Source organism: Pelecanus crispus, chromosome 2, assembly GCF_030463565.1.
Source record: "Pelecanus crispus isolate bPelCri1 chromosome 2, bPelCri1.pri, whole genome shotgun sequence".
Classification (NCBI taxonomy): Eukaryota; Metazoa; Chordata; class Aves; order Pelecaniformes; family Pelecanidae; genus Pelecanus; species Pelecanus crispus.
The window spans coordinates 45,969,471-45,983,579 of NC_134644.1; the positions used below are offsets into that span (position 1 = coordinate 45,969,471).

Consider the following 14,109-nt stretch of genomic DNA (forward strand, 5'->3'; position numbering starts at 1 on the left):
AGTCTGAGATTCCAACCAGAGATCACCTGGACGGAATTTAGGATGACGCATTTTTTGTGTTGGAATAAGAACATGGAGAGATTTGAAAAATAAAAATCCACCCTTGTGATTATACAGAACTGCAGCGCCTTTCTGCAGAATAGTGTATACCAAAAGACAACAGCATCTCTGATATTTTTCATCATAAATCAGCCTTTCAAACAGGGATCCATAAATGAAGTTTGGTAAAGTAAGGAACAGTCTAGGGCTGATCCACTGACTTGAATCCAAATGGCTGTTGTTTTGAAGCTTGCAATAGGAGTAACAATTTAATGGCATGTTACGATTTTATGTCATTCTTCGTTTCCTGATTTTGACCAAAAATGCTGGAAGACTTCCCTAAGTATGCTTTATGTGGACATGGCTGGCCAGGACTGGAACTAGCAGTCTTACTGAAGTGATATCTGAACTTTAGCAAAATTATGTGAGCTTGAAACTTTTCCCTGTGACTTCCTCCTACTAAAGCTGCTACAGGTAAAACTGGCTCACTGTTCACACTAGTATAGCATGCTGGTGATTTTTCATATTTCACACAAGCTGAATTGCAAGTGTACCTGTCTGACATTTGTACAAACTACGTTCATTGACACTTCCCGCTTGTGACAGTCACAGATAATCCCAGTTCAAGGGCCAGATCCTCAGTAGGTATAAATTGACTGTAGTCTGCTGATGTTCAAAAAGCTATTTTGCTGTACATCTTCTTGCGGTCTGACCCTTTCCAAGTTCAGACAAATGCTTTCAGCTGAGCAGCTGATTGGGAGTGAACTAACTATTCCTAGAGGAGCCTCATGGCTTTGGTGCTTAGCGCTGCAGGCACAAGTCGGCTGTGGTACGACCAGTGTTACTTGAATCATGAAGTTGAGAGAGCGTGTCCCTACCCCTTGTCTGCATACGGGAAGTGCACATCAAGTACCTGAGAGCTTCCTTTTGGCGCTGTGGCAAAATTTTTAGTGTGCTCCACTAAACTTAATCTGGTCTATGATTAGAGGGCTTTGTCTTGCTATCATGGAGTTCCTGTGTGAACAGATGCTCTTTAAGAAAAATGCTGACATTCATTTTGCTGATTTTCTATCCTTTGGCTAAATGGAAGTGAGGAGAAACCAGACAGTTGTTCTGTCTTTTTTTTCAGAGTATTAAAAGTATTTATCAAAGCAAAATGGAAAGCTGATATAGGGAAACTTAAACATCTGAAAATACAAGAATTTGTCATAGCAGCATGTAGATTTTTAAAGTAATATATGGCAAGATATTTTCTTTACCTTTGCAGATGGTATACATAGTAGAGGTGGATAAAGGTCCAAATCCCTTCTCTTCCCCCCCCTTCCCCTCCCCCAAAAATGCAATCTGTATAGCAGCAATCTGCTGCTAGGTGGGCAAGACATGCATTTGTCTCTTCAGAAATGGTTGTCTTCTATAGAGCTCTCTCTCAGCTTACATGGCTGGGCTCTCATCACGTGCTAAAGACTTCATGTGAGCAGGTATTCACAAAACAGCAAAGGTGCTGGCTCTTAGGCTTCCTGCATAGAAGTATTAGTGTAATGTGCTACAAGATGTGAGGTGAAAACCTAAATTCCAATCCATAAGCCACATTATTATTTTGCAGCACAAGACTTTTGGAAAGCTGCATTTAAGGGGGGGGGGGGTATTCACCAAAGCTAGCTTATGCCCAGGACACTGGTTCCCAAAGGCTAGCTGCCGGTGCCTAAAATGAGCCTTTCTGAACCTATTTCCTCCACTCTAGCATATGACAAGGCTGCCAGCAGTACAACTGTCACTCGCAATGTCTGACATTTGGCAGGTCTGCGGAATAATGTTCTAAACCTACAATATTTCTCTCTCAGAACTACAGGGAATGCTGGAAATGCTTATGGCTATGTACATTTATCATAGCCCATCCCATTTCCAGGTTTATTCCAGCCAGAAGGCCACCCTCTAAGTGATGTGTAACATTTTTTTATTTAATTGCATTTTGCCAGGTGGGTTATGGAAGAGAATTGTTGGATAAAGTACAGGGCTGTTTTGGTGAATCCTGTCTGCTTTTCTGTATTTCTGCTGTGTGTTTTTTGGTGGTGTGTGTATCGCACACTAAACAGAAAACAGCAGACTGGAGTACCATTGATGCTTGAAGTGCAGAGTCCATTACACGTGATGTCAGACATTTCTGACAAATGTTCTGACACTATCAAACCTTTTATCAATTTAAGAGTAACCTTGTCACAGTAATCTGTCAAACTGTTCATATAACTAAAGGAAAACAAGTCATCATAGGCTGTACAGTAGCTGAGTAAATAAATAAAAAAAAATTGCTCCTGGAAGATTTTCTTTGTGTGGTTCTGATCCTCAGTATTTGGTTTAACATGTGTCCAGCAAAGTTGCATCAAATTCTCTTTTGCAGTAGGGAGCTGTTAGGTTGCACTGTGTCTTTTGGGACTTTATACAATGACTTTGTCAAAGGTTAAACCGAAAAAGAATGAGTAGGAATGTTTAGCAAGCAAGAATATGTTGTTCTTTTACATGTGTATCCCTGGATTTTCATAAACACTGAGTAAAGGAACTCCCAAAAATGGACCTTGGCCTCTCTTAATCTGTCTTGAGGTTTTTAAAAAAGAGGCTTTACACCCATCTGTGATCATATTGAACATCAGAACGTATTAGTGTAAAATTTTGATTTTTAAATATTTCATGAAAATAATAGTAAATATCCCATCATTTGCATTTATTTCTCTGAGGTACACAGTCTCTGCTGGTGCAGTGGTACACACCATTATACATGTATCTTCCCAGTCAAAGGATGCTTTACATCAAAAGGAAAGATAGCCAACCTTAAGATGTAAAATTACAGATTATAGACAGAAAAATGTGCATGGTGTGTCACTCTACTAGGAAAATATAAATTATTACCTTTGAACTATTCATAATCTGTCACTCTAATTTTCATGCATGGTGTTATATTTCATCCAGAAGAATTCAAAAATTCTCTTAAAAACTTACACAGATGGCTTAGTCCCCTGTTGGTATACTGGACACTTCCCATTCTTACTAACTACATCCCAGTAGAGATAGACTGAAGGAAATCTCATGCACAAATTAGACATTTGAGCTTTATTACTTTGAAACATTTTTCATTTCAAAAACTAACAGGCTGTCTCTTAGGATTTTGGTCTTTCTGTCTTTTTTTACATGTTTGCACTGAGGAAGACTTAGACCCAAAACTTTTTTAAAAGACAAAATAAGTTTTGGAGAAGAGAACAGGAATTTGGGAAAAGAGATACAAACTAGCCCCCCCCCCCCCCCCCCCCCCAATTTTGAAAAGAAAAGTTGGCTTAAAAAGAACAATGTTTAACTTTAAAAAAGCCTTGTGCATTGCAGTATTAAGACACTGGCATGTATTTGAAAGATAATCCCTGTCCATCTTGATTCAGTCATGAATTTTTCATGCCCAGCCTACAGTCTGAAAGAAAGCTACTTCAGACTTCTAGTGTCTGATAGTTTAAACTTACATATGTTTTTGTCCTGATTTAGTCCTTCCCCCTTGCGCCTGTAATGTACCTTCACAAATGATCTCTTTCCATCTGCTCTGTTCTTAGTGTTTGGATTAGCTATCTCATCACCCTTCAACAAGTTTTGACTTCTTTGTGGTCCAGGGTAAAATTAAAGGACTTAATTAAAACAACAATAGTAAAAATATCTAAACCTGAAGAGGAGCAAGTCTGTATGCCGCTCAGGCATATATAGTTTCTAGATCCATGTTCTGTGCAGATAACTCAAGGGTTTGGCTTGGGGTGGTTTTGGGTTTTTGGTTTGTTTTTTTTTTTTTCTTTTCTGAAGGTATGATGATTGTCTCCTTGACAAGTCATCAAGTATGAGATTTTAGCCTCTCATTCCATTCTGAATGTCCTTGGTTTTGTCCCTGTGGAATGTCTGAATAAATATTCAGGCTGCCACTGTTTGGATTCTACTAAAGGGCTAGCCCCAGGGATAATGTAACTGAGGTTATTAATTGAAAATACACACATTACTTTACTTAAATCCTGGACTATTTTTGAAATGAACTGTGTGCATTCCTTTTGCCCCCACAGAAAACTGCCGAGTTCGTCAAGGTTTCAGAGGGGTTCAAGGTGCCTTTCAGGACAGGGTCTCTTGTTCATAGCTGCAACAAGTACAACATTTTCAGTTAGACCGAGCGTTATAGCAAGCTTGTGATGGCTTTTTCTGCCATGTGGTAAGACAGTAGGAGTTTGAAATTCCTGGCTATTTTTATTTTCCTTTTCTTTTGTGAAGGTAACAAGAAGTCCGTATTATATGAGAACTGATGAAATGAAGGTGTGGGGAAAGTAAGTTCCCTTCCTTCCCTTTTTTTTTTTTCCCCCTGCATTAAAATGTTAATTAAAAACTGTGAACTATAAATAAAATAAAGGTTAACTGAAATGAAATCCCCATAGTGGGTTCAAAACCAAAAAGACCAAAATAATTCCTGGAGTAAATCCTGTGTTCTACAATGAAGTCAGACCAAATTTGTACCCGGTGGAAACTGGTGTTCTTATCCTGGCCCTGGTGAAGACAAAACCCAAACTATCTGTGACTTATGCAGCAGTAGAGTGTTAGTTCATGTCTGCTTTTGTATTTTTAAGAAATAATCTGGGGAGATATAAAGGAATCTACTGCATTCTGTGGCTTCAATATTAATTCAAACAGAACCACAGAATCTATGGCTCTCCTGTATATCAGCTGACACCATTGCTCTGTGATACAGCAGAGACTGAAAGGGCATGAAGGTGAGAGTGCTCATTCAGTGGGATTAGCTCATATAGGAACCATGTGGCATCATATAAAGTGGTTCCTTCTTAAATCTTCGTGGATGTTTTCGTTCGGTGTATCCTGGTAATACAAGAACTGTGAATGGCTCTGAAGTCTGCTGGAGAGATCAGTCTTCATGGGAACCGATGAAATGCTCACACTTGAGGGGAGTGGAAAAAAACCTCCAGAAAAACCCACATTTGTTTTGTTATTCCAGGTAAAATTGGGAAAGCAAAGTGCCGAGAAGGGTGCACTGTTGGGCCAAGCACAGCAAAGCTGTCCTGCTGGACTAAACATGCTGATTCAAAGCAGTGAGGGAGCTACGTTAGTTTGTTCTCTCATTTGTTAATGTGTCTGTTCAGACCAGAGAAAAACACTCTCATGGGCTAGCCTGGAGAAATCTGCATTCTTCTCAAGTTCTTTGTATCAGGGACTTTTCCTAAAAGTTTATTAAGAGGAGCAGGAAAGGGGAAAAAAAATAATTTCAGGTTAATACTTTTAAGTCAAAATGCCTTTGATCAGGAACCAAATGGTGAACCTTAGGGATGCATAAAGTAGACATAAAAGCAGAAGAATCTAGTGCTGTGAACATGATTTTTAATTCTAGCATTGAAGACATCTTCATAGTAATAGTGCTTATTAATGCTGTTAGAAAGACTGTGGGGTTGCTCTCTGGGTCGAAATTGGTACAAGGCAGTGAACTTGTATTTCATCTGAGTGAGATCTTGGTTTCTGGAATCAGTTGATTTGCAGTTTTGCACTCAGTTATATAAATATTACATCTTTGCAGTGTGTAAATATGGACATGGATGTGCACAGGTCTTTTTTCTCCTTTACCTGATATCGTTAAAAAATACTTGTATATTCATTCCTCATTAAAATAATCTCCAAATATTTTCTATTGTTAAAAACAAACATTAAAGTTGCCCCAGTAGGCAACGAACCAATCCTTTTCTTACCTAGCCTCTTTCATCAGGGAAAACAAAACTCTAGGTCAGCAGATGCCCACAGCACTACAGAGAGCTCCATCTGGGATGTGAACGTTCCCATTGTCAGGAAGAAAGGCAGAAAAATAATCTACGTAAAGTAATAAATGAGCACCTGCACTCTTCCCTGTTTTGAATGTGCCCGTCTTTTCACTGGAGTGTGACAGAGTGTCAGTGAGAGTTTCTCATCTCCTTTCAAGTTGGATGAACCTGATTTAATGGAAGATAGGGGAGGAGGCAGCGTTCTCAGACACTGCTGCCGAAAACATTTCTTCTGATGAATTTTAATTAAAGTCCTTGGGAAAAAAAAAAAACCCCACAACAAAACAGAGAGCTCATAACAGAAATATTGAGTCTTCTGTGTAGTGATGTGAAGGGCATGACTTGTAACAGCCACTTGTTTTGCTTACTGTGCAGGAGGGGTGTTGACATAGAAAGAGGGCAAACACACTTAATGAGCTGCTTCTGACCTGTTCCGAGATGTGCGTGTTTCCAGTCTTTCCTTGTCCTCTTTCTTCCTCCACTTCTCCAGCATATTTTGTGTGCAGCCAGTCAACCATGGCATCACCATCCGTCCATGAGGCTATCATCCCCTTATTGATGTAAGCACTTAAATGTCTGAAAATGCTCGTGGCCAAAAACTGTCCAAAGGACAGACGGGCTCTGCACCATGCATGTCTGTCAGACAAATGCCTGGTTTTGTGCTGCGGGTGTTGCTCTGTGGAAGGGCCCTCGTGTCCATGGGACTCTGGACAGTCTGCATTTTCCAGCCCCTCCAGGCGTTCTGTAAAACTCTGATGCTTGGTTTCTGCTTTCCAGTGAGGAGGCCAATTGATAACGCTGGTGGTTTGACAAAGGTTCCTTCACTGCCATCCTTTCAGTTGTCATGGGTTTTTTTTAATGGGAACAGTGGCAATGAAAGTTCTGGTTATGTTTGGTTCTTCTGTTTTGAAGCTCATCGGCGTCTTTTAGATTTGTCTGCATTTTTGTTATTTGTTCTCCTAAATTCTGTGGTGTCAAGTTCAGTGGGTCTTTCTGGTCTGTTATCCTTTGAGAATCGATGGCAGCAGTGGGAGAGCAGAATCAATGGCTGTATTAGGCACGCAGAGAGCAGAGAAGGAAGTAGGAAGTTCTCTGACTGGGATGTGGTTTGTACTCCTTAAGAGTCACCAACTTTTGGGAGCGGATGGAGACACACTGTTCATGTTCTGACATTTGTGTAGCAGAAATGTTTCTGTAACCTTTCTCTAGCAGGTATGACGCAGATAATGTTCTGATCTGTTTGAGAAATACATTGTCCCAAAGCTTTGCTGGAAGGAAACAATACCAGCTGTGCTTAATAACACCCCCCTCTCCCCCACCCCGAAACAGGAATAACCTGGGCACTGCTTCCAGCTAATGGCAAGAACCTTAGAGCATGCCTGTAATTTCCATACAAGGGGAAGTGGCAGGCCAACTTCGGTGGCAAAGCTATTGAATATTATCAGCATGAAAACAAAAATGTCATTGTGTTCAGCTGCTAGACTTTCCCATACCGTTCCAAACAAGCATTGACAAGAGCTCTGTGCTATGCAGCATGCAATGTTCTTCATTCCAAGTATTTGGTAACTTCCCGGAATTATTTGTGTGACAAGCGCTGCTGCTAGATCTGTGTTAAAAACTGAAAAGTCTTTAGTTTTTTTAAAAGATGTTTGCTAGAGAAGGAGTTTCTTAGAATTTTTGCAGCTACGTCAGAGGTTTTATGTCTGCCTCGTTATAAAACAGAGACAGGAAAGATGGACCGTTTTCAGCCTAATTTTTAAAAGATGTTGATCTGACAGAGATCTGAAAAGGCTTTCTCTTCTTTACGCATGTATTTTCTGTGTCCCCATCATGAGTTCTAGGGAAGGTGGAGACCTCTGGATTCTGGTTCTCTTCGGAAGTACCTAGCCACAGCTCTGGGGGCAACCCCAAATAAAATAATGAAGGTAACAGCAGTGTGGAAATAGAGGTCCTATTCTGAAATAAGCTCTCTGCCAACAGACAACCAGCCTCGTGTAAGCTTCATGGAAGCACAGCAGTCTAGTCTGTTCAATAGCAGTTATTGCAGGATCACAGCCATGTTATTGTTTCAGTGTAATACAGGTAATAAGTGCAGCATTTATGGCTATTACTGCCTGGTGATCACAAAAAAAAAAAAAAAAAAAAAAAAAAAAAAACAGACATGCTTTCCTTACTTCAGCTTCCTAGTTCAGCATTTCCATATACTCCTGGGGTTATAATCCAATTATGAAACTTCAATTATTTTCTGTAATTCACTGATTCAAGAAGAACATTAACTTTTTAGCTTCTTTGTAGTAGGGAACTAGTAATTAAAAGGGATAAAATAATTCACAGATTCATAGAATTTAAGATCCAGAAGAGACCAAGGGATGGTCTACCATTATTTTCTGGTTTATTCAGGTCCTTAAATTTTCCTTATTTCCTCCTGGACTGAATATAGCAATTTATTTTGATATAAAGAATGTGTTCCAGAAGCACACACATGAAAGCAACAGCAAACCTACCGCTGTTGCTAACAGTTTGTTCCTGTTAACTGTGTTCCCTGGTCAGAATTTCTGACCAACTTCCAAATCAACTTTCTGGTGTTGATTTTTACCTGTTGGTTCTTGGTGTAATCAGATTAAGGACCTTTCAGATTTTCTCCCTCTCCCCCCATCCTCTTCCCAGATGTACTTACACACTATAATCAAGTCACTTTTCAGACTTTTTTCTTTAATAATCAAAATAGATGGAGCTGTTTAAGTGTCTGATTACAAGACAGTTTTCTCCAGCCTTTGGATAATTTCATCAAAGACTGCAGGGGGTCATTTAAATGTTTTTAAAACTAATTATTTGAGGTTAGAAGTAATTTCCTTTTTATGTTTAGGGAGATTTATTATTATGTATAGTTTATGTAGCCGTATCTTTTTGTCTGTGCCCTTAAGTGGATGAAATGTACCACTGGAACACTAATGTTCCTAAGCAGGAGAAATGATGCTCCAAAGCTGCCGTGGTGTCCTAGCAGGAGCGTAAGGAGGTGCAATATGAGCTCTGTGGACATCACAGTACACTGGTACTGGCACTATGTCAGAAGCAAGAAGCTCATCTCTCCACCTCTGAGGTTTTGATTACCTTTAATTGTAAATCAGATGTCTGTCTGTCCTCGGCTTTGAGTAACAAAAACCCATACGATGAGAAAACTGCAGCACCCTTGAAGCTTTATTTTAAAAAGTAAGGAGTTTGGACCTAAGCCATACCTAACTTAATTTTGTAGAGCTTGATTTCTCTACTCATCTTTAATGTTTCTTGTCCCCTCTGCTTTACTTAACACCAAATTTAGGATTGTCAATGAAATGGAGTATGGCTATGAAGTTTTTTTAATTACAGTAATTTAGCGCAAATATTTCAATATAAAGTTAATTAAGCACCTTATGGATGCATAACAAATGAATTCCTATTATATATACAAACGTACAACCAGTGCAAGCAGCTGAAGGATTCATATAGGGCAATCTCTTGACTCTCAGAATAAAATTAACTCAGAGCAATTGCTTCTAAATGGAAAGGAAAACTGATGGCTACAGTGGAACAAAATGGAATATGACCAAGTCATTGGTGGGGTTTAAATCAAAGCAGGGCAGTATATTCATGCCATGATTTTGCTCATTGCCCAGCGTAAGAATTGAGCTAAAGACATGATTGATTGCAGGCCTTACAGATGTGGGAGACAGGCTGTAATGATACAGCTATTAAATACTATCATCACTTTTAGGACTTCTGGTTGTTTCCACTCTATTTTCAGGGAGGGGTAAGAAAAACCAGGCTTTGTTGTAACATGGATTTGCAATTGTTAGTTCTTGTTAGGTTCCTGCATTCGTTTGTTGGTTCTTACTACACTTAGATACAGAGAAACAAGAATTTCTCTTAATCACAAGACCACACCCCTTGTCCCTGCTGTGTCCCTGCCGTGCTGTTCCCATGGTACATTGGGGACATGGGGCTGCTGTTAGGTGAGCGCTAGCAGCTGAATCTCCTACTGGTGCTGGGTAGGTATAGCTCTGCCAGCCAGCATATGAGGTGTTTAGTCGTGAGGAAGAGTTGGGTCAGAGCGTCAAGAAAAGCAACTAGAAAACATGGCAACTCCTTGGATGATGATGATGTCTGTCAGTACAGTTTTGTGTGTACTGAGCCAACTGTGTGGAATAGACTTAAATTCCTTGTCCTCCCTCATTCTTTTTTCCATCCTCCCCCACCCCGTTTTCTTCCCTAATGCAGTCCTCCTCTAAAGAGGGGTATTTCTGCACAGTAGTCAGGCTCATCATTTGCTTAGTAGGTGCTGGTTAGCAGTGCAAGGATATTGATGAGAAAGCTTGTGTTGAATCTCCCTTCAGGGGCTGCCCTAGAATTGTTACAATTCACATACACACGGCATTTTAATCTCTCCTCAAAGACTCCTGAAAGGGATTTTTAAGGGACCGCACCACTAGTTAGTAGCTGTCACCAGCGTGTGAGGCGCGCTCTCAGCAGAGAGTTTAGCAGCCCTCCATTGCACCTGGAGCCGAAATGTCGCCAAGCAAATACAGCTCTGTCTTTTGAGACTGCCAAGTCATGGCAGCACCGCACAGGATTCAGGATGTTGAGCTCGTGAGAGGGATCTCGGCACTGTCAGCAGATTCCCGGGGCTGGGCACTTTTTTCGGCCAGGGGACCTGCTGCGGCAGGCCGTCTGGTGGGGACGTCGAGACGAGTTTGACGTGCTGAGGGCTCGCGGGATTCAGGCCGTGTGCCAGCAGTAAAGTGCTCGTCGCCTCCTAACGAGGTAGCCCTCCAGTCCTGCTATCAGGAGGTCTGCAGCTGGTCTGCTTAATGGTATTTAGTAACAGTATGTGCAGTAAAGCATGCTCTCCTATTACACAGAAATCCACTAATGCTGGCATCAAGAGCGGCGGGTAATTCAATCACACCCACAAAAATGATATTAACATAACATTAAAGAGCTGTGTAGACTAGCAAAAGACAGGAAATTATGGAGTTCAGGCTTGAAACTTTACCCTTAACTCACCCATATTGTGCCGAGGTATTTGGAAATTTCCACAGAGCGTGTGATTTTATGGAACCTACGGTGGGGTGGATTGTCCTGTTTGTCTGCGGAGGATTTCCTCAGCTAACATCAGCCAGCATTAGTGAGAATTGTATAAAGAAATCCTGGCACAATTTACAGAGCGTAGCTGGACAATGTGAGCTTTAAATATGAATTTCTTGGCTTGGGCAGTTTACCCATCCCAGCATTTCTGAAGTGCTGCATCAGGCATTAGCCGTGTTGACTTTTTTCAGACCAAATTGCAGTTCAGTAGCTAAGCCCCTCTACCAGTTTCAGAACAAAATTTTAGGGTTGTTTTTTTTTCTGTTCAGCAGTCACTAAAAAGATGTTGTTTTGTTTTAAATTTCCCTTTTGATTTAAAGACACTGCTCCTATTGATTTGAGGTAAAGTCAGTGGAACTAAGCTGAATTATACTGGGGCGGGGGTGGGGGGAAGCCCTGTGCCCACCTTTGGGCCTTATTATTTTTCCTCGTTTTTAGTCCTGCTGAAACTAGTAATGCAACTCGGTGAGCAAGATTAGCTTCATCACATAAAAATCCTTGGTTGGAAATGGAAGAAGAAAAGGTGTTGACTAGCCCGTCGTCTTCCTTGTGGCGTCCAGTCCCCCATTGTACCTTCCTGTACCAGCAGAGAAAAGGGGAAGTTCTTGCAAGGACCACACAGGTCAAGGAGGAGTGGGGAGTCGATTTGCAGTCTATCCACAAAATGCTTATAAAGAAGGCTTAAGCTGTTTTGTGAGTACAGTCATTTTATTTTACCTATTGGCGTCCGAGCCAAACAACAGCTAAGGGAAGAATTGTCTGTCACTCCAAGGATGGGACTTCGCTGCAATCAAACGTGAGACTGCAGATCTCCCAGGGACGGTGGAGCCAGCAGGTACACTGCTTGCAAAGCAGCTGAAACAGCAAACAGTGCAGCACCCGGATATTTTCCTCACATCTTCAGGCAGGTTTTGCAGGCTGTGCTGAAATGCATTCTGCCCTTGCATACCCTGATACCAGTGCCCAAGTAAAACCAACATGAGCTCAAGTCACATCTGATTTGGAGGTCATTCCCATGTGGCTCTGGGAGAGAGGGAACTACATGATGGTTGTTATTTGGGGAAGATTTGAAAATTTTCATCTAGTGCAGTGGACGTGAAGAGTGACAGAAACCAGCAAGAATTGTTTTTCTCTCATAATAGCTTGTTTGGAGATTTTTTTAAATGGTATTTTCTGTTATTTTCGTACTTTTGGTACGGTTAAGCTCTGAGGTTGTTCTCATTTTCCTCCTGTGCACTTTCTGTGCTAAGGAGCTGGGGAGGAGTGCCACCGTGCCTGTCTCTGGTGAACAGGATGGTCATTAATGGCCATGCATAGAACAGTAGGATGGCTGTATCCTAGGGGAAATCAATTTTCTGCAGAGAGCCAGGCTTGTAAAGAGTAGAAAATTTCCACTGAAGGGAAGCGGGGGGGAGGGCAGCGGAAAGGGGAGACAAAATTGGCAGAGCAGGGCTTAAAAATTACAAAGGCTTCAAAAGTGAGGGAAGACTCAAAAGGCTTTCTGTTCAAGGTGGTACGCCACCACCACCCCCCCCACCCCCCACCCCCCCAAATTGAGGAGGTCTTGAACATGCTAATCTTAGAGATGGGAGAGAGAATGGCCTTGTGGAGAAGCTCTGAGATGTGGCACATGGGGAGGTTGGGGAGAAGACTGCCTGAGGTTTAGACAAATGGTGATTATTTTTTAAAGTGCGTTTTTCTTTTAGAGAACAAACACGCAGAACTGAATCAGTACTGTGCATTTAACTTCCTGAAGGAGCATCTATACTGCAAATGCTTCTGGGTTTTAGAGCCACGCAGTGAAACCTGGGACTAGGTTAAAACTAGCTGAAGTAGCTCCGTGCTCTCCTGCAGAACCGGCGTGACTGTGGCGGACAGGTCCTTGTGTTCCTCACCGTATGTGGGTGTAGTTGGGATTTCAGACCAGGGTCATTTTCTTCTGCCGTCCTCCACTCTTACACATTTGTGTCTGTTCTCTGAATCACAGTTTCACTGTGGCACTGAGTGTCTCTCTTAACTTTGGGTAGCCCAGTGGCTATGAGAGTCCTCCCTATACGGTAATAGTTTGCTTCCCCCTCTTCCTTTCTGCTGATTTCCTGCTGCTTAAACCTTGCTGCTCCAGCCTTGCTGCTCCCTTGCAGACAGGCTAGAGAGAGCTTGTTTTCCCTAGGATGCTGTCCTTTTATTCTCATAAGAGATTTTGAAAAAGATATTTCGCAGGGTAGATAAGGGAACTAAACTGTAACTGGTGTTAAATATCATTCAGATAACAGCTCTAATAAGAGTAAATTTGCTTAGACTTTGTGAGTATGTTTGTGTGTTTATGTTTATGTATCTTAAAAATGTAAGCAGACATAAATCTTTAAATCTCAAACAAGAGGATGATTCTTTTCTAACTCTGCTCAATATTAAAGGCTAAACCAGAGATAAGATAACATTCCCATAAACATGGAAGCCTGAACAAAGGAGCTGTTGTCCTGAGAATGTGGGAATCAAAAAGAAACTGAAGCCTGAAGTTAGGAAATTGTCTCACAAAATGAAATGTTGCATGTAGAGTAACATTTAATGGCTCTCAGAAATTGCGGAACGGGAAATCCATAGGTCTTTCTCTTGATCTCAGTGGTCTCTGGAGCAAGCCCAAAGAAAGCGAAGGGCAGAGGCATCTGGGAAATGAATAGCTGAAGCGGACCTTTTCTTTTGCTTTGACTTCTTATTCAAGTTGTTGGTCTTTTGAGAACTTCCTTTCTTGAACAGCAGAAAGGGAAAGGGTCAGAAACTCCCATGGTCTGACTAAGTGGGAGGAAAGGGTGCAAATGCTGTTGATGAATAAGATATTTCAGGGATGCGTAAATACATGGCCTGATACTGCAAGTGCTTGGTTTATGAGAGTTGGCCATTGGGTGCATTCAGGACTGTCCAGAGTATGAATTCAGTTATTCATAATTGTAAATATTTGCAGACTATAGCTCTGTTTCTTGTAGAATGTGTCTCTGACTCCATGAAGACTGACTACGTCCTTTTTACATTGGTTTTGTGCTTTCATTGCTCCTGATGGGATGTTCAAAAAGCAGTCTGCTTACCACCAGAGGTGATCATTGTAAATTTTGTGTTATTAATTTTTAAA

The 14,109-nt window shown here is 41.3% G+C and overlaps 1 protein-coding gene across 5 annotated transcripts in view; it reads left to right on the forward strand.

Annotated features, from left to right (window-relative positions):
- The window catches only part of RBMS3 (RNA binding motif single stranded interacting protein 3), a 723,803-nt gene that overhangs the window by 375,549 nt on the left and 334,145 nt on the right, over positions 1-14,109 (forward strand). The gene's annotated exons all lie outside the window — the stretch shown is intronic.